Source organism: Gadus macrocephalus, chromosome 4 (assembly GCF_031168955.1).
Source record: "Gadus macrocephalus chromosome 4, ASM3116895v1".
NCBI classification, from domain to species: Eukaryota; Metazoa; Chordata; class Actinopteri; order Gadiformes; family Gadidae; genus Gadus; species Gadus macrocephalus.
In genome coordinates, this window is record NC_082385.1 from 4,980,866 (window position 1) to 5,001,140 (window position 20,275).

Sequence of the window (20,275 nt, forward strand, 5' to 3'; positions counted from 1 at the left end):
TATATTTCAAACAAGGATGTTAAGGGGCTTATGGTCGTACCAACCATAAGCCCCTTGTGAAGATCTTCGGTGATAACAAACTCACTCCTGGTCAGGCTCAAGCAACGTACCCTCCCATGGTGCTTTGACATTGTGTACCTGCCTGGCAAGAGCAACCAATGCCGCTGATGCAACTTCGAGACATCCTTCCCTCTCGGGGCCCTGCAAACGGCCTCATGTTGGAATCGCCGAGCGTACCTGACGCCGTAGAAACAGCACTTATGGCTTCAATCCGTGACGATGCACAAGGAATAGGAGCCATCTAATGGTCCCTTCTTGCACGATAGACGGCAGCTGACGCGTGCCTCGGCCAACTTCTATACGATCAAGCATGAGGGTAGGGTTGATGTTAATGACCCTGTCCTAGTGAGTCTGTCGCCGGTCTGTGAGTTCATCTACGCGTAGGATGCCGTCCTCCTGTATCACGACTGTCGTGGTTCCAACATCCCTCCGTGAAAGAGTCCTCCGGCACCTCCATGCCGCCCACCAAGGAACTTCTGCCATGGAGCAGCAGGCCCCGTCCATGTCTTCTGGCCCAGGATGTCGAAGGACATCTGAGCCACCTGGTAGGGATGTTCAGACTGTAACCGTAAGGCTCCGTCATAAGCAGCCACGCCCCCCCTACCATCACCACCGTCCACCCCATTCAGTGTTTGCTGACACTACATGGTTGTCGGAGATCGACTCTCGGGCAGGGTGGAGGTCCTATACTCCACTGCAGGCACTGATCTTGAAGGCTCGGCTGGCTTGGTTCGCCACCTCCGCACATTCTTTGCCACCTTTGTCTTGCCGGAGGAACTTTCAAGCGACGGTGGTCCAGAGTTCAAAGCTAGCCATACAGAGGACAGTGCAGACTGATAAGTGCCTTCTGATGTCCAACACTGGCCCAACTGGCGGTCTTGATCATGATCGCTTTCTGCGTGCCATGTTACAGTTGCGCAACACACCTGACCCCGACTGCAACCTCACCGGCACAGATTGTATTTGGTCTTCCCTTTCGCGACTCATTTTCTTTCGTCAACACAAGTTGAACAGGTCAGGGGTCGTAGTGGAGTCCCTGGGTCACGATCAGTATCGGATTGAGGGTTGACTGGTCGGGGCGCCTGACTTTGCGCAACCGGCGATTCCTTCGCGGCCACACTCAAGCCACCCCCTACACCCGTCAGCAGCCAGCTGCCCTGTTGCCGCCACCCGCGACCCTGGACAGCCAGCCCCTGCCTCGCCACCCTGAACACCCGCCGGAGCCCCCTGGTGAGGCATCCTCTGGTCTCGGGGCCCGAGATGTCCCCGTTCCTACAGGCGTCACCCCGGATGCATCGCTTCCAGCTTTGCAGACACCCCCGTCGCTGCCCCGAATTTACCGCCGGCCACTAGGGGATAGTATTTGAGTCGGTCAGGAGGCCTTATTGTGTTTGCCAGCATTACAGACGTTCCTGTTACAGAGGTTGGATATTAAGCTGTTAGCAAAATTCATGCCCATTATTTAAGTCCATTATCATTCTTTATTACTATAGTTGTTTTTGTCATGTTTGGTTAAGTTCCTGATGATATTTATGTTAGACATGTGCATGTAGGAATAACTGGTTGTAGATTATGATATTTTGTGTATTGCTGCAGGGCTTCTTCATCTTTGTCATTAAAAAAGTAATCGGACATTGAGGAGTGTATTTCTTCAATGAACGTTTTACTCAAAAAATAATCAACCATCATATCACATACTTTACTATTGATTGATGTTGTAACCGTCTGGTGGCATCGACTTTGCTCAGTTTTAACGTTTTGTACTGGTAAACCAGCTCTAGATGAGGGCATGTGTAGCCTTCTATACAGTGGCAATACAATGTGCTTCTCATAAATAAAAGCAAAAGGATAGTAGGTGATAGGCTATAGAAAATAAAGGCGTTGAAACTTGAAACTGATCCTACTAAGTTCTGTTTAGTTCGATCTGATAAAAAAACCCTGCTGTGAAGAACTTTTAGATTCCCAACCCCGTGCACATGAACGGTCGCCGTTGGGAACACGCGTAAGCGTGAGCGTCCTCACTGGCGAGCCGTCTCGTTATCACCAGGACCATGAACGCGCCTTTACAACCCCAGTCCTTAGGCCCAGCACACACACACACACACACACACACACACACACACACACACACACACACACACACACACACACACACACACACACACACACACACACACACACACACACACACACACACACACAGCTTAAGAACGCAATAGGTAACACACAGCTGCTCTGATTGACTGCCCTCCATCAGGTGACTTCCTGAAGACCCATAAAGACCCCGACCTGAATGTACGTTGCGTTGCCTTGGTAACCTTCAACTCTGCAACCCATAATAAGCCCAGTCTGAGCCGAGAGCTGCTGGACACCATCTTACCCCAACTCACACACACGCACGCACGCGCACGCACGCACGCACACACACACACACACACACACACACACACACACACACACACACACACACACACACACACACACACACACACACACACACACACGCACACCCTTCAGATGTCACCAATCTGTGATCGACAAGAGGATTTGGTCCCCATGCTAGCTAAGGGCCGTGACAGCAGCATGAGAGACAGCCAGGAAGGGCAGGTTAGGGAGCTAATAATAGAAAATTTACAAATAGATACTCAGGAGTGCTTAATGATATATTATTAATTATACATCTAAATATATTGTGGCGTCTCCTCCGGGGTCGCACAGGGATCTTGGGAGTTGCTGTTTTCAGTTGATAAAAGTTTTTTTTGTCGTCCTTGTTTGTTACTAGGTTAAGTGGGGTTAATGGGTTCGGGGTGTTATTGGGTTGTGTGTTGTTCAATGTTAACATGTGTCTGCCACCACCGTCACTGACCATGACATGTCAGTTCGTTGGGTGTGCTGTTTCCTTATGCGTTGTTTGGGTGGAATAAAAGTAGCCTGAAGTCGTGCGGTGTATGGGACGCAGAGCTACAGTTGAATTAAGCCTGACTCTGTCTACTTCTTGGCCGCCGCCACAATATATATAAGAGAGCTAATTCACTGCATGGAAGCAATACTCTGGTTCGTGTGTAGGCTGGGGGCCGCAACACTGCCGTCTGTTGGCAGCAATTTGGAACTGCAACAATACTGGCTTTCGAGGTTGAAGGTGTAATCTATAATGTATTCCTAGCCTGTATCCGACCCCCATTACTATATAGCACTGCAATATCATGTATCTTTTATTTAATTTATTTATTAAAAACTCAATACACTAACTAGCCAGTCGGCCAGGTGAACAGAACCAGTTTAGAGCAGATGAACAGAACAAGTTTAGAGCAGGTGAACAGAATCAGTTTAGAGCAGGTGAACAGAACTAGTTTACTGTAGAGCAGGTGAACAGAACCAGTTTAAAGCAGGTGAACAGAACCAGTTTAAAGCAGGTGATCAGAACCAGTGTAGAGGGGGTGAACAGAACCAGTTTAGATCAGGTGATCAGAACCAGTTTAGAGAAGGTGATCAGAACCAGTTTAGAGCAGGTGAAAGGAACCAGTTTAAAGCATGTGAGCAGAACCAGTTTAGAACAGGTGATCAGAACCAGTTCAGAACAGGTGAACAGAATAAGTGTAAAGCAGCTGATCAGGGCGGACGTGGACCACATCCAGGCTGACCTGGTTGACGTTGTCATGACTCATGTTCCTCCAGAGCTCTTAACAGACTTCCCCGAAAGAACGTCAACCCCGTGACCTCACAACCTACTGAACTGGATTAGGGCTCCCCTGTCAGTGTGTGTGTGTGTGTGTGTGTGTGTGTGTGTGTGTGTGTGTGTGTGTGTGTGTGTGTGTGTGTGTGTGTGTGAATACTTGCAGGGGTCCAGCCGTTCCAGTTGTTGTATTAATTTCCTGCTGAGTCAGTAGTGAACAGAGGTTGGTTTAAGATGTCAGCCACGACAGTTCAAACCCTTACAAACACTAACTTCGACCTGCTTCCACAAACTACTAAATCCTTACTTAAACTGACTAGCCCTAACCAATATTTACTACCACAAACAAACCCTTACAAATAAATAAATAAAACTAACTCAACATAACTAGCACCAATTACCCCTAACTTACACCAACACTAAACAACCCTGACAGTAACCAACAATTATTACCAAACAAGGACTTCATTACAGCATTTTCAGACTTTCTGTCGCATTATATAACATTGCATGATCGACTGTTGGTTTTGGGTGATTTTAATATCCACGTCTGCTGCCAAGATAAACCTATGGTAAAGGAATTCTGTCATGTGTTGGATTCTCTTGGCTTTATGCAACATATTAATCAGTCCACTCATGTACTCGGGCACACCCTAGACTTAATTTTATCCCATGGCCTGTCCATTGATAATGTGAATGTCGAGGATGCTTACTTATCTGATCACAAACCTATTTTATTCAATGTTAATATTTCTGATCCTCAATGCACATCCAAATCCCCTGATCGATATGCACGCTACATAGGCCCTTTCACTGCCGAACAATTTGCAGATAGCTTTCTAGCTAGTGATGTTGCTACCTCCATTTTAACTACGAGTGATCCCCCCCCTTGTGCAGATGAACTACTGAGTATTTTCAACTCCAAAATCATATCACACCCATGGCTGGATGACACTATCCGCTCTCTCAGGCGAGCCTGTCTGACAGCTGAGCGAAAGTGGAAGAAAGATCACCTCACTGTCTCTTTCCAGATTTTCAAGAACTCTCTAGCAACATTCCAAACAGCAGCTAAAGCAGCTAGAGTTGTACACTTTTCCAATATTATCAGTAAACATCGTCCCAAAATCCTTTTTAGCACTTTAAACTCAATCATCAATCCACAAGCCCCCTCACAAGTCGAGCCATCCACTGACATCTGCACGACAATTATGAAATGTTTTACTGACAAAATCAATCACATTAGGCAGTCTTTCGCCCCCTCATCACCAGTCACTCCCCTGCATCACTTAGGCATTAGGCCTTCAGCTCTTTTTGACCATTTCCTACCAGTGTCACTAGAGGAACTGAGGGACATTGTCAGGGTCATGAAGCCCTCAACTTCTCCTAACGTTGCTGTCCCCTCCCAAATATTAAAAGACGTCTTTGACTCCATCGGCCCAAGTATTCAGGTCATCCTCAACTCTTGCCTGACCAGGGGTTTTGTTCCAGCAAGTTTTAAGCAGGCGGTTGTCCAGCCACTGCTTAAAAAACATAACCTGGATGTAAAATGTCCAAGAAACTACCGTCCCATCTCAAAACTACCTTTTATTCCAAAAATCCTTGAAAAGGTGGTTTTATCACAACTATTGCCCTTTTCAAACCATGCCGAGATTTTGGAACCCTTCCAATCAGGTTTTAGATCACGTCACAGCACTGATACAGCCTTGCTGAAGGTAACGAATGACCTGCTCTTCACTCTAGACTCTGGAGAAAATGCCATTTCGATCTTACTAGACCTCAGTGCCGTCTTCGACACTGTCGACCACAACACCCTCTTGTCGCGCCTAGAGCAGTGGGTTGGTATAAGTAGCACAGCTCTTCAATGGTTTTCCTCCTACCTCACCAATAGATCATTCACAGTGTCTATCGGACAGTTCTCCTCACCCTAGCCCCTGTGTCCTTTGGGGTCCCCCAGGGGTCCATTTTAGGCCCTGTCCTCTTCTGCCTATACATGCTCCCTCTAGGTAATATAATCAGGAAGCATAACATTGCATTTCACTTTTATGCTGATGACTCGCAATTATATCTTCCTCTCAGATCTGCGGACTCGCTCCAGACCCTCCTTGACTGCCTTGAGGAGGTAAAAGTTTGGATGGGTAGTCCCTTCCAAATCTAAAGCCCCTCGCTTGGCCGACTTAGGTATTCTCTCCCCCTACGTCAAAACCCACTCCAGAAAACTGTTTTTAAATGTGCCTTATAAATAAATTGTACTTACCTACTTACTACTATCATTGGCTTACCCTAAAAACACGCTTATCCCAGCAATCACAAAATAATACTGAGCACACACACACATACACTGGCTTCTCTGTGTGTGTGTGCGTCTGTGTGTGTGTGTGTGTGTGCGTGTGTGTGTGTGTGTGTGTGTGTGTGTGTGTGTGTGTGTGTGTGTGTGTGTGTGTGTGTGTGTGTTTGTGTGTGTGTATTTGTGTGTGTATGCTCTGACTCATATCATACGATGAGGATGATGATGACATGGGTTAGAATAGGCCCCGTATTTTGGAAGTTCAATAAACGAAGTATTTTATAAACGAAGTTGAGGAAGTTGACTTCAGAAGAGGAATTTTAGTAAATCGTAAAAAAAAAAAAACTCCCAACACAGACAAACACACACACACACACACACACACACACACACACACACACACACACACACACACACACACACACACACACACACACACACACACACACACATTCATTTCCTTTACTGTAATTAACTGAAAATAGAGCAAACAGAGGGGGGGGGGGGGAGGGGTGAGGTTGCCCTAGATTTGAGTGACAGGGGGCGTCACACGTGTTCTCTCCTTTGACAATAAAAAGAGCAGGTTGACGAAGGAAATCCAGTGAAATTGTTAATTTGCTCCAGTGAAAGTGGACTGTAGTGAAAGGATCAGTGTACTGCAGTGAACCGTTAATCCAGTGAAGGGGTTAGTGTACTGCAGTGAACCGTTAATCCAGTGAAGGGGTTAGTGTACTGCAGTGAGCGGGTGAATCCAGCGAAGGGGTTAGTGTAGTCCAGTGAAGGGTGAATCCAGTGCGGTCATGCTGCTGTTTGTGTGTTTTGCCTGGCTGCTGTGTTCTCAGCACTCGTCTGCTCGACCAATGAGTAAGGTGCTGCGCAACCGTGACACGTATCAGGCGATCGACAACATATCGAAAAAGGTAAGGATCCACCATGTACTTAATACACAGTGTATTATGTATGACATGCGTTATGTATAGGTAGTGATACTAATAATGATCCTAGCAGTGATTCTAATGATACCACGTGTTCATGGTACTTTCCTGATATCATTCTTGTCTTTCAGGCCCAGGGCCCGGAAACTCTGGATGAAACCAGCCTCAGGCTGATAAGCAGGGTTTCACCAAATCAAACCCTGGATCAGGTGAGTTACTAACCTCAACTAGTCCATCCTAGTTACTAACCTCAACTAGTATTACTTCGCTACTGACCTCAACTAGCCCCTCCCCTGGTCACCTGGTCACTGAGTGTCCCTGTGTGCAGAACGCTGAGATCTGCTGTCTCCATGCCAACATCCTGGACTTCTACCTGCTCAACGTCCTGCAGAGCAGCGACAGCTTCCACCCCGCTATGCCCCGCCTCAAGACCGACCTCCGCCGCATCAGCCAGGACCTCAGTCACCACGGCTGTGTAGGTCACCTGTCTGTCTGTTCACCTGTCTGTCTGTTCACCTGCCTGGCTGTTCACCTGTCTGTCTGACGCTCTGCCTAACTCTATATCTACCTGTCTGTCTATTCACATGTCTGTCTGTTCCCCTGTCTGTCTGATGCTCTGCCTACCTGTATATCTACCTGTCTGTCTACCGGCATTTTCACCTACCTGTCTGTCTACTGGCACTTTCACCTGTCTTTACGTCTGTCTCCCTGTGTATTTACCTGTCTGTCTCTCCAGAACGTGACTCACTACCAAGACCACCAAAATGCTGTGGAGTTCAGAGAGAAACTCATGAAGGTAAGGCCTCCTTCAATCACATGATCACTGAGTCAATAAAAGATCAATAACCAAACATAATTCAATCAGTTGCCACCTAATCAATGCCATCCCCACAAAACTACAAATGTCATTAATTATAATTTGTTTGTGGTGTGTGCGTGGGTTGGGTGTATGTGTGTGTGTGTGTTTGTGTAGATGCAGGGACAGCGTGGCATCACCAAGGCCATCGGAGAGACCGACATTCTGTTCTCTTACCTTCAAGATTTCTGTGTCGAGAACTAGAGCACATAGATAGATCTACTGTGTCCAGAACTAGAGCACATAGATAGATCTACTGTGTCCAGAACTAGAGCACATAGATAGATCTACTGTGTCCAGAACTAGAGCACATAGATAGATCTACTGTGTCCAGAATTAGAGCACATAGATAGATCTACTGCCCAGAACTAGAGCACATAGATAGATCTACTGTGTCCAGAACTAGAACACATCGAACCACAAAGTTTGTGAAACTACAAGCATAAGTGTCATTATTTATTTATTGGAACAGTTGAACTACTCATACATTCATATTGACAGGATATTGGTATTTATTTGTTATTTATTGATTAAATTTGTGATTTTTTAAACTACTAAAACTGATACACTGAATTTTTTTACCAAGAATGTTGCCATGGTGATTAAAACGAATGCTGTGTTTTTATCTCAAAATAAATTATTTTTCATAACTACTTCAGTTTGATTTTGCTTTAACAGAAGTTGTTGGTCAGACAGACAGACATGCAGGCCGACAGACAGACATAGAGACAGACAGACAGACATAGAGAAAGACAGACAGGCAGACCGACAGAAAGACATAGAGACAGACAGGCAGACAGACAAAAAGACATATGGACAGGCAGATCGACAGACAGACAGGCAGTAAGACAGACAGGCAGACAGACAGACAGGGGAGAGGGACTCCCTCACACTCCTCCCTCCGAAAGAGGGAGAGGTAGACGGGGGGAGAGAGAGTTATTGATGCACTTCCTGGTGTGGGATTCAACTTACTCCTCCTAACTCAACATAACTAGCAGCAACTACCCCTAAATTACACCAACACTAACTAACCCTCACAGTAACCAACAATTACTATCATTGACTAACCCCAAAAAAGACGCTTATCCCAGCGAACCCAAGCTAACCGCGACCCTGACTAAGGGCGCACTCACACTAGGCCATCTGTACCGTGCCCAAGTCCGTTTCACACCTGTACCGTGCTCAAGTCTAGATTGTGCACACCTCTAGGGAGAGGTGTGCTCAGGCCACTAGTGATGGGTCGGTCACGAACTAGTCGGTTCGAAGAGCCGGCTCTTTTAAGTGAACGATGGGGGTCGGCTCCCGACTGTGAGCCCTTCATTTAATTTTATTTTATATATACTGTATATATATATATAAAGTTTGCCTAGGCAGAATGATATGAAGATCTCCGCGCTATGGGTGATCTGTGCATGCTATGCGTGTGTGCAGTGACTGACTGTCACGTGCATGAATGCAACCAATAAAGTGGGGATAGACAAGGATCATACCCTTAAGCAAGCAGCGAGGGGCGGGAATGCGCGTTGCGCTCATATGCAATGAAAACAATCAGCTACAGCAATTTATTGATAATAGAAAATTTAATTTTTACTTTTGAATAATAATAGGATACATTGAATAATTGAAGTGATATATAGGGCTACACATACAAATGATAAGTCAAAATGGGCTACATTTGGCGGAATTATAAAAGGTATAAGTGGTCAAATGAAGAGCCGTTTGGGAGCCGAACGAGCCTGCTCTTGTTGGTGAGCTGATCCAAATGATCCGGCTCCCTAAAAAGAGCCGAAATTCCCATCAACAGGCCACGTACAGATGCTGATGAGCCGACACGCGCACACGCACGGCTACGCAACCTGAGCTGGATGACGTATAGTCTATGCGTATGGAGGACCACAAGTGTCACGGAAATAGTAATAAAGAAATACAAAGTAATTTATTATTTGATATTTTAATGGGCAATAAAAAGAGGAATTATAAAAATTATTTACAAATGAAATATGAATCCATCCATAAATAGCTCAAATCAAAATGGGATTTACAAAAACAACTTAAAACAGTCAATAAGTACATTATTTAAGAATGAATTCATAAATAAATGATGCAATTTAAAAATATATTTGAAAATGCAGTTTAAAAAGAGAAATAAATAACTGGATTGGCCGCACCCGCCTAAACACTGGCCGCACCCGCCTAAACACTGATTAGGCGCCAAGAAGACCCTTTTAAGAAGATAAGTTATACGCCAGCCGCATTTAAACAGTGTTTAGGCGGGTGCGGCTCTCTAGCCAATAAGAGAGCTTGTTACATCCCATGGCTAATTTGTATTGTTTTACCAGTGCAAGGCCCAAAGTGTCACGGAAAGGCTAAATGGAGACGCTAAAAGGAGAAGGTAAATGACCTAGAAAATCGAATAGCTAATAGGAAAAGGAAAAGCAGCGGGGAAATGGAAATGCAATTGTCAAGGAAATCGCCATTTTAAATGTCTGATTAAAATCTGGATTCTTAATCCAATTTGTGAATCCAGTTATTTATCCTTTCCCATTAAACAATAAACACGGCGGCTAGCGGTTCAAAAGTGGGTTCATGTTGGTGCGATAGTGAAGTTTAATTTTTGATCAAAGATCCCCGTTCGTCACGGTGCAGGCTTACTTGGTTCACTAGAGAAGGCGGGGCTGCGCACGGATTCTCGACCTCTTTAGAATAATTTGCATACTCCCGAATGTTTTTATTTTTTTACGAATGAAGACACCTACATGCAAGAATAAGTTTATGTCTGAGGGTAGGCTACAAACGCGATTAACTATCTACAAGTGCAAAAACGCCAACATATTCTTTTTTTTGCTGACCACTTGTTCTTTATCCTGACAAAAGCCTCGTAAGGACAGTTTCTCTGCGTCTCTCGTAGATTGTACCATCTTTCAACGTCTTTGTTTAACTGCATCACCTTATCTCACATGATCAGCAGCTCGCGGATTTTCACGTTCTCTCCAGTTAGAACTGCTTATGATCATATCAGGGATCAGTCATCCCCTCATCACACCCCCAACTATCCCAGTGACCCCAGCAACAACAAACCCCATCATCAACACCAGCTACGTGAGACGGCAGCTCACCAGGATCAGGACATACAAGGCCAGAGGACCGGACGACATCAGCCCGAGGGTGCTCAAGATTTGTGCAGAGCAGCTGGCAGGAGTGTTCACGCATCTTTTCGGCCTCTCCCTGAGGTTGAAAAAGGTGCCAACACTCTGGAAGACATCCTGCGTAGTCCCTGTCCCGAAGAAGGGACGACCCAGCGCTCCAAAAGACTTCAGACCTGTGGCTCTAACGTCACACGTCATGAAAATCTTCGAGAGGATGGTCCTGGAGCACCTCAGGCCCTTGGTGCGTGACTGCCTGGACCCACTGCAGTTTGCGTACCAGACCGACATCGGCGTGGAGGATGCCATCATCTGCCTGCTTCACAGAGCTTACACACACTTGGAGAGGCCGCAGAGCATGGTTAGGATCATGTTCTTCGACTTCTCCAGTGCCTTCGACACCGTCCAGCCAGTCCGGCTGGCGGAGAAGCTCCAAGTGATGAAGGTGGATCCTGACATGGTGGCATGGATTTCAAACTACCTCACGGACAGGCCGCAGTATGTCAGGCTGCGACACTGCTTGTCAGACGTGGTGACCAGCAACACCGGCACACCCCAGGGAACTGTACTTTCACCGTTTTTGTTCTCCCTCTACACCTCGGATTTCTGCTACAACTCCCGAGCATGCCATCTGCAGAAGTTCTCTGACGACTCCTCTATTGTTGGATGCATCACAGACAATAGGGAGGAAGAGTATAGGGAACTAGTTGAGAACTTTGTGGGATGGTGTGACGGGAACCACCTTCAGCTCAACACCGGGAAAACCAAGGAGCTGGTGGTGGACTTCCGGCGCAGAAAGAGCACCCCAATACCTGTTTCCATAAACGGGGAGGAGGTGGAGATGGTGGACACCTACAAGTTCCTTGGGGTGCACCTGAACAATAAATTAGACTGGTCAGACAACACTGAGGCCCTCTACAGGAAGGGACAGAGTAGGCTGTTCTTCCTGAGGAGGCTCAGGTCTTTCAATGTGTGCACTAGGCTACTACAGATGTTCTACCAGTCTGTGGTAGCCAGTGCCAGCTTCTTTGCTGTAGTGTGCTGGGGAGGAGGCATCGGGAGCGGAGGTGCCAGCAAGCTGAATAAGCTGGTGAGGAAGGCGAGCTCTGTGGTGGGGATGAAGCTGGACTGTGTGGAGGCTGTGACAGAGAGGAGGATGAGGGGGAAGCTGCAGGCGATCATGGACAATCCCTCTCACCCTCTCTACGCTGAGCTGAGGCAACTCAGGAGCACATTCAGCCACAGACGCACTCAGCCACGTGCCTCAAAGCGCTTGGGGGGCTCTTTCATCCCATCAGCTATCAGACTTTATAACACCTCAACCCCCCGCTCCCAAAGCCCCAACAGCTCCTTTTTCCCGACCTGATTAAGGTCTAAACCCCACACCTAAGGACTGCACCTATTGTTAACCTTGTTATTTGTTATTTATTTGATACATTTTTCGATTACTTCAGGGAGGATGTGCACATTTGGCACATTTGGCACATTTATATTTATACTTATATTTATATTATACCTCATATTTCATCATACTTATTTATTTACTTAACACACAGGTCACCTACAAACGGAGAGTTACATGTATATAGTATGTTTGTTTTTTATCTTATCTTTATCTTATTAAAATAGTTTTGTACTATAATTTTATTTTAAATTAGTAAATGTATTGTATATATACAGTTTTTTTCGCACTTCTCTTTTCCCACTGTACTGCTGGTCACCTGTGAATTTCTCCCAAGGGGGATTAATAAAGGACTATCTTATCTTATCTTATCTTATCTTATCGCTGCGTTGTCTCTGTGGAGACAGCGCAGCAACACCTCTACCCAAGCCCCCCCCCCCCCCCCCCTCCCGAACCGTGGAGCCGTCGCATTTACAATAGTGGTGGATTTAATGATTCGTTTCCGTGACCCAGTTCGCGTGATTTAGTTCGCCACGAGGAGTCGTTCGCGAATCGTTCGTTCGTTCGGTCGTTCAGTCGAGTTTCCGGTAGCACTAACTCCACTGAGTCTGACTGACTCAGCTGAGAACCGTGCAATGGGGTCCATTCCATGATGCGATTTACCGCTACCGGAAACCAGGCTGAACGAACATAAGATTCGTGAACGACTCCTCCCAGTTCAGTCGAGTTTCCGGTGAATCGATTCACCGGAAACTCGACTGAACGTGGAGGAGTCGTTCGCGATTCAGCCTAGTTTCTGGTAACGGTGAATCGCATCATGGAATGCACGCCATTGCACGGTTCTCAGCTGAGTCAGTCAGACTCAGTGGAGTTAGTGCTACCGGAAACTCGTTCGTTCGTTCAGTCGAGTTTCCGGTGAATCGAATGGTGAACGACACGAACAAGAGAAACGAACCGGTTCGGTTCGTTCGTCCTAAAGACTCGTTCATTTGAACCGGTTCGCGAACAAACAAGCCAACACAACTGTGCACGGCGAAAGTGTGGCGTGACAAATCAAAACTTGTCGCCGGTTTTCTCTCGCGAAAAATTTGCCCGATACGCGTCTTGACGTTCACTTTGTATGGGATCTTGCCGCGTCCGGAACCGATAAGCGGAATCGTTAAGCAGGCTTGCTAATGATTCCAAGGAATCGGTTGACTCGGCCCCGGTTCTGAACAAGAACCGGTTCTCGATTCCCATCCCTACTCGGGTTGCTCTACTTCCGCATAAAGTTCTGAGGGTAATCTCTGACTTAACAGAGTGTACAAGGTGATTTCCTCCGATCTTAAGATCCCAACCTCCGAAATTCACGGAAACTCAGACTGTTTTGATGGCACCATCAGGCCCAGTTGAGATTGCCTAGTGTGAGCACAGGCCAGCACACAGCAGTGGGGGGGCGAGGGGGAAATCGTACTTGAGCACGGTACAGGTTTGAAACGGACTTGGGCACGGTACAGATGGCCTAGTGTGAGTGCGCCATAACAGTTGATACCACTAACGAATCCTAACTGACTCTAACCCCATCCAAGAATCACTGCATCACAATATAACCCCATCCAGGCAGAAAGTAGAGGGACAGGTCATTAAGGAGGAAGAGGGGGTTAGACAGTACAGAGACAGGTCTTAAGGGCCAGGTAGGGGTTAGACACTAAACAGATAGGTCATTAAGGAGCAGGTAGCGGTTAGACAGTAAAGATACAGGTCATAAGGAGCATGTAGGAGTTAGACAGTACAGAGACATGTCATTAAGGAGCAGGTAGGGGTTAGACAGTACAGAGACATGTCATTAAGGAGCAGGTAGGGTTTAGACAGTACAGAGACATGTCATTAAGGAGCAGGTAGGGGTTAGACAGTACAGAGACAGGTCATTAAGGAGCAGGTAGGGTTTAAACAGTACAGAGACAGGTCATTAAGGAGCAGGTAGAGGTTGGACAGCTCAATGACAGGTCATTAAGGGCAAGGTATGGGTAAGACACTTCAGAGACGGGTCATTAAGGAACAGGTAGGGGTTAGATAGTACAGAGACAGGCCATTAAGGAACGTATAGGGGTTAGACTGTACAAAGCAGCTATTTCCATCACATGAAACCTCAAGACTGTAAAGTAAGTTGAATGAAAATGTAATCACAGACAGCATACGCACACAGATTTTTTGTGATTTCCCCTGAAAAAGATATGACCTAGACAAACAATGCTGAACTCACGCACACATACACTGGCTTCCCTGTGTGTTTGTGTGTGTGTGTGTGTGTGTGTGTGTGTGTGTGTGTGTGTGTGTGTGTGTGTGTGTGTGTGTGTGTGTGTGTGTGTGTGTGTGTGTGTGTGTGTGTGTGTGTGTGTGTGTGTGTCTGTGTGTGTGTGTGTGTGTGTGTGTGTGTGTGTGTGTGTGTGTGTGTGTGTGAGGATGATGATGACATGGGTTAGAAAAGGCCACACATTTTGGAAGTTTCAATAAAGGAAGTATTCAATAAAGATGGTTGAGGAAGTCGTTCACTTGACACTGACACAGGTATTTTAGTAGATCATGACTCAACCCCCCCCCCCCCCCAAACACACACACACGCACACATTCATTTCCTTTACTGTAATTAACAGAAAATAGAGCAACAGAGGGTGTGTGTGTGGAGTTGCCCTAGATTTGAGTGACAGGGGGCGTCACACGTGTTCTCTAATTTGACAATAAATAGAGGGGAGAGATGAAGGAAATCCAGTGAAATAGTTAGTGCAGTGAAAAAGGGTAAGTGCACAGCATTGAAAGGATCAGTGTACTGCAGTGAACCGTTAATCCAGTGAAGGGGTTAGTGTACTGCAGTGAACCGTTAATCCAGTGAAGGCGTTAGTGTACTGCAGTGAGCGGGTGAATCCAGTGAAGGGGTTAGTGTACTGCAGTGAGCGGGTGAATCCAGCGAAGGGGTTAGTGTAGTCCAGTGAAGGGTGAATCCAGTGCGGTCATGCTGCTGTTTGTGTGTTTTGCCTGGCTGCTGTGTTCTCAGCACTCGTCTGCTCGACCAATGAGTAAGGTGCTGCACAACCCTGACACCTATCAGGCGGCCCACGACATATCGATGAAGGTAAGGATCCACCATGTACTTAATACACAGTGTATTATGTATGAAATGTGTTATATATAGGTAGTGATACTAATAATGATCCTAGTAGTGATACTAGTAATACAACGTATTCATGGTACTTTCCTGATATCATTCTTGTCTTTCAGGCCCAGGACCTGGAAACTCTGGATGAAACCAGCCTCAGGCTGATAAGCTGGGTTTCACCAAATCAAACCCTGGATCAGGTGAGTTACTAACCTCAACTAGTCCATCTTAGTTACTAATCTCAACTAGTATTACTTCGCTACTGACCTCAACTAGCCCCTCCCCTGGTCACCTGGTCACTGAGTGTCCCTGTGTGCAGAACGCTGAGATCTGCTGTCTCCATGCCAACATCCTGGACTTCTACCTGCTCAACGTCCTGCAGAGCAGCGACAGCTTCCACCCCGCTATGCCCCGCCTCAAGACCGACCTCGGCCGCATCAGCCAGGACCTCAGTCACCACGGCTGTGTAGGTCACCTGTCTGTCTGTTCACCTGTCTGTCTGTTCCCCTGTCTGTCTGATGCTCTGCCTACCTACCTGTCTGTCTACTGGCACTTTCACCTGTCTTTACGTCTGTCTCCCTGTGTATTTACCTGTCTGTCTCTCCAGAACGTGACTCACTACCAAGACCACCAAAATGCCGTGGAGTTCAGAGAGAAACTGATCAAGGTAAGGCCTCCTTCAATTACATGATCACTGAGTCAATAAAAGATCAATAACCAAACATAATTCAATCAGTTGCCACCTAATCAATGCCATCCCCACAAAACTACAAATGTCATTAATCATAATTTGTTTGTGGTGTGTGCGTGGGTTGGGTGTATGTGTGTGTGTGTATGTTTGTGTAGATGCAGGGACAGCGCGGCATCACCAAGGCCATCGGAGAGATCAACATTCTGTTCGATTACCTTCAAGAGTTCTGTGTCCAGAACTAGAGCACATAGATAGATCTACTGTGTCCAGAACTAGAGCACATAGATAGATCTACTGTGTCCAGAACTAGAACACATCGAACCACGAAGTTTGTGAAACTACAAGCTTAAGTGTCATTATTTATTTATTGGGACAGTTGAACTACTCATACATTCATATTGACAGGATATTGGTATTTATTTGTTATTTATTGATTAAATGTGTGTTTTCTTAAACTACTAAAATACTACTGATACACTGAATTTTTTACCAAGAATGTTGCCATGGTGATTAAAACCAATGCTGTGTTTTTATCTCCAAATAAATTATTTTTCATAACTACTTCAGTTTGATTTTGCTTTAACAGAAGTTGTTGGTCAGACAGACAGACATGCAGGCCGACAGACAGACATAGAGACAGACAGACAGACATAGAGAAAGACAGACAGGCAGACCGACAGAAAGACATAGAGACAGACAGGCAGACAGACATGGAGACAGACAAAAAGACATATGGACAGGCAGATCGACAGACAGACAGGCAGTAAGACAGACAGGCAGACAGACAGTCAGGGGAGAGGGACTCCCTCACACTCCTCCCTCCGAAAGAGGGAGAGGTAGACGGGGGGAGAGAGAGTTATTGATGCACTTCCTGGTGTGGGATTCAACTTACTCCTCCTAACTCAACATAACTAGCAGCAACTACCCCTAAATTACACCAACACTAACTAACCCTCACAGTAACCAACAATTACTATCATTGACTAACCCCAAAAAAGACGCTTATCCCAGCGAACCCAAGCTAACCGCGACCCTGACTAAGGGCGCACTCACACTAGGCCATCTGTACCGTGCCCAAGTCCGTTTCACACCTGTACCGTGCTCAAGTCTAGATTGTTTGGCTAGTGCGAGCACGCCAACTGTACTCAAGTACAGTTCAATTCCGTGGCCTTTGCACACTTGGGAGAGGTGTGCTCAGGCCACTAGTGATGGGTCGGTCACGAACGAGTCGGTTCGAAGAGCCGGCTCTTTTAAAAGAACGATGGGGGTCGGCTCCCGACTGTGAGCCCTTCATTTAATTTAATTTTATATATACTGTATATATAAAATTCAATCTATAAAAATATATATAGAATAATTGAAGTGATATATAGGGCTACACATACAAATGATAAGTCAAAATGGGCTACATTTGGGGGAATTATAAAAGGTATAAGTGGTCAAATGAAGAGCCGTTTGGGAGCCGAGCGAGCCTGCTCTTGTTGGTGAGCTGATCCAAATGATCCGGCTCCCTAAAAAGTGCCGAAATTCCCATCAACAGGCCACGTACAGATGCTGATGAGCCGACACGCGCACACGCACGGCTACGCAACCTGAGCTGGATGACGTATAGTCTATGCGTATGGAGGACCACAAGTGTCACGGAAATATTAATAACGAAATACAAAGTAATTTATGATTTGATATTTTAATGGGCAATAAAAAGAGGAATTATAAAAAATATTTACAAATGAAATATTAATCCATCCATAAATAGCTCAAATTAAAATGGGATTTACAAAAACAACTTAAAACAGTCAATAAGTAAATTATTTAAAAATGAAATCATAAATAAATGATGCAATTTAAAAATATATTTGAAAATGCAGTTTAAAAAGAGAAATAAATAACTGGATTGGCCGCACCCGCCTAAACACTGGCCGCACCCGCCTAAACACTGATTAGGCGCCAAGAAGACCCTTTTAAGAAGATAAGTTATACGCCAGCCGCATTTAAACAGTGTTTAGGCGGGTGCGGCTCTCTAGCCAATCAGAGAGCTTGTTACATCCCATGGCTAATTTGTATTGTTTTACCAGTGCAAGGCCCAAAGTGTCACGGAAAGGCTAAATGGAGACGCTAAAAGGAGAAGGTAAATGACCTAGCAAATCGAATAGCTAATAGGAAAAGGAAAAGCAGCGGGGAAATGGAAATGCAATAGTCAAGGAAATCGCCCTTTTAAATGTCTGATTAAAATCTGGATTCTTAATCCAATTTGTGAATCCAGTTATTTATCCTTTCCCATTAAACAATAAACACGGCGGCTAGCGGTTCAAAAGTGGGTTCATGTTGGTGCGATAGTGAAGTGGAATTTTTGATCAAAAATCCCCGTTCGTCACGGTGCAGGCTTACGCCTCGTGCCCACTGCACCGTCAGTCAACGGACGTGGGAAGGCGTGGCTGACGGATGGGGGAGTAGTCTTTGCAGATGCATCCGTCAGCCAATCAAATCGGTTCGCCGGGTTCTTCCCGCTTCTTCCTGCTTGTTGCGAGGCAAGATGACCCGCTTTCCCGCTTTCCAGTATCGTCAGAGCCCGAGTCGCGTCACAGTGCTCACATTTGCATACGCGATCTGATTGGATGACGGAACCGTCGCTGCCGAAAAAGTTGAACATTTTTCAACTTTCTGACGGTGGCGAACGCTCCAACTGAACGGACGGATCCACAATGCATTGCGCGTCCGTCCCCATTCAAAGTCAATGGGCAACGGACAACTGACGGAGGTAGTGGGCACGGGGCGTTACTTGGTTCACTAGAGAAGGCGGGGCTGCGCACGGAGTCTCGACCTCTTTAGAATAATTTGCATACTCCCGAATGTTTTTATTTTTTTTACGAATGAAGACATCCACATGCAAGAATAAGTTTATGTCTGAGGGTAGGCTACAAACGCGATTAACTATGTACAAGTGCAAAAACGCCAACATATTTTTTATTTTGCTGACCACTTGTTCTTTATCCTGACAAAAGCCTCGTAAGGACAGTTTCTCTGCGTCTCTCTTAGATTGTACCATCTTTCAACGTCTTTGTTTAACTGCATCACCTTCTCTCACATGAGCAGCTCGCGGATTTTCACCGGTTCTCGATTCCCATCCCTACTCGGGTTGCTCTACTTCCGCATAAAGTTCTGAGGGTAATCTCTGACTTAACAGAGTGTTCAAGGTGATTTCCTCCGATCTTAAGATCCCAACCTCCGAAATTCACGGGAACTCAGACTGGTTTGATGGCACCATCAGGCCCAGTTGAGATTGCCTAGTGTGAGCACAGGCCAGCACACAGCAGTGGGGGGGCGAGGGGGAAATCGTACTTGAGCACGGTACAGGTTTGAAACGGACTTGGGCACGGTACCGATGGCCAAGTGTGAGTGCGCCCTAACAGTTGATACCACTAACGAATCCTAACTGACTCTAACCCCATCCAAGAATCACTGCATCACAATATAACCCCATCCAGGTAGAAAGTAGAGGGACAGGTCATTAAGGAGGAAGTAGGGGTTAGACAGTACAGAGACAGGTCTTAAGGGCCAGGAAGGGGTTAGACACTAAACAGACAGGTCATTAAGGAGCAGGTAGGGGTTAGACAGTACAGCGACAGGTTATTAGGAGCAGGTAGGGGCTAGACAGTAAATATACAGGTCAATAAGGAGCAGGTAGGGGTTAGACAGTACAGAGACATGTCATTAAGGAGCAGGTAGGGGCTAGACAGTACAGAGACAGGTCATTAAGGAGCAGGTAGGGGTTAGACAGTACAGCGCCAGGTTATTAGGAGCAGGTAGGGGCTAGACAGTAAATATACAGGTCATTAAGGAGCAGGTAGGGGCTAGACAGTACAGAGACAGCTCATTAAGGAGCAGGTAGGGGTTAGACAGTACAGCGACAGGTTATTAGGAGCAGGTAGGAGCTAGACAGTAAATATACAGGTCAATAAGGAGCTGGTATGGGTAAGACACTTCAGAGACGGGTCATTAAGGAACAGGTAGGGGTTAGATAGTACAGAGACAGGCCATTAAAGAACATATAGGGGTTAGACTGTACAAAGCAGCTATTTCCATCACATGAAACCTCAA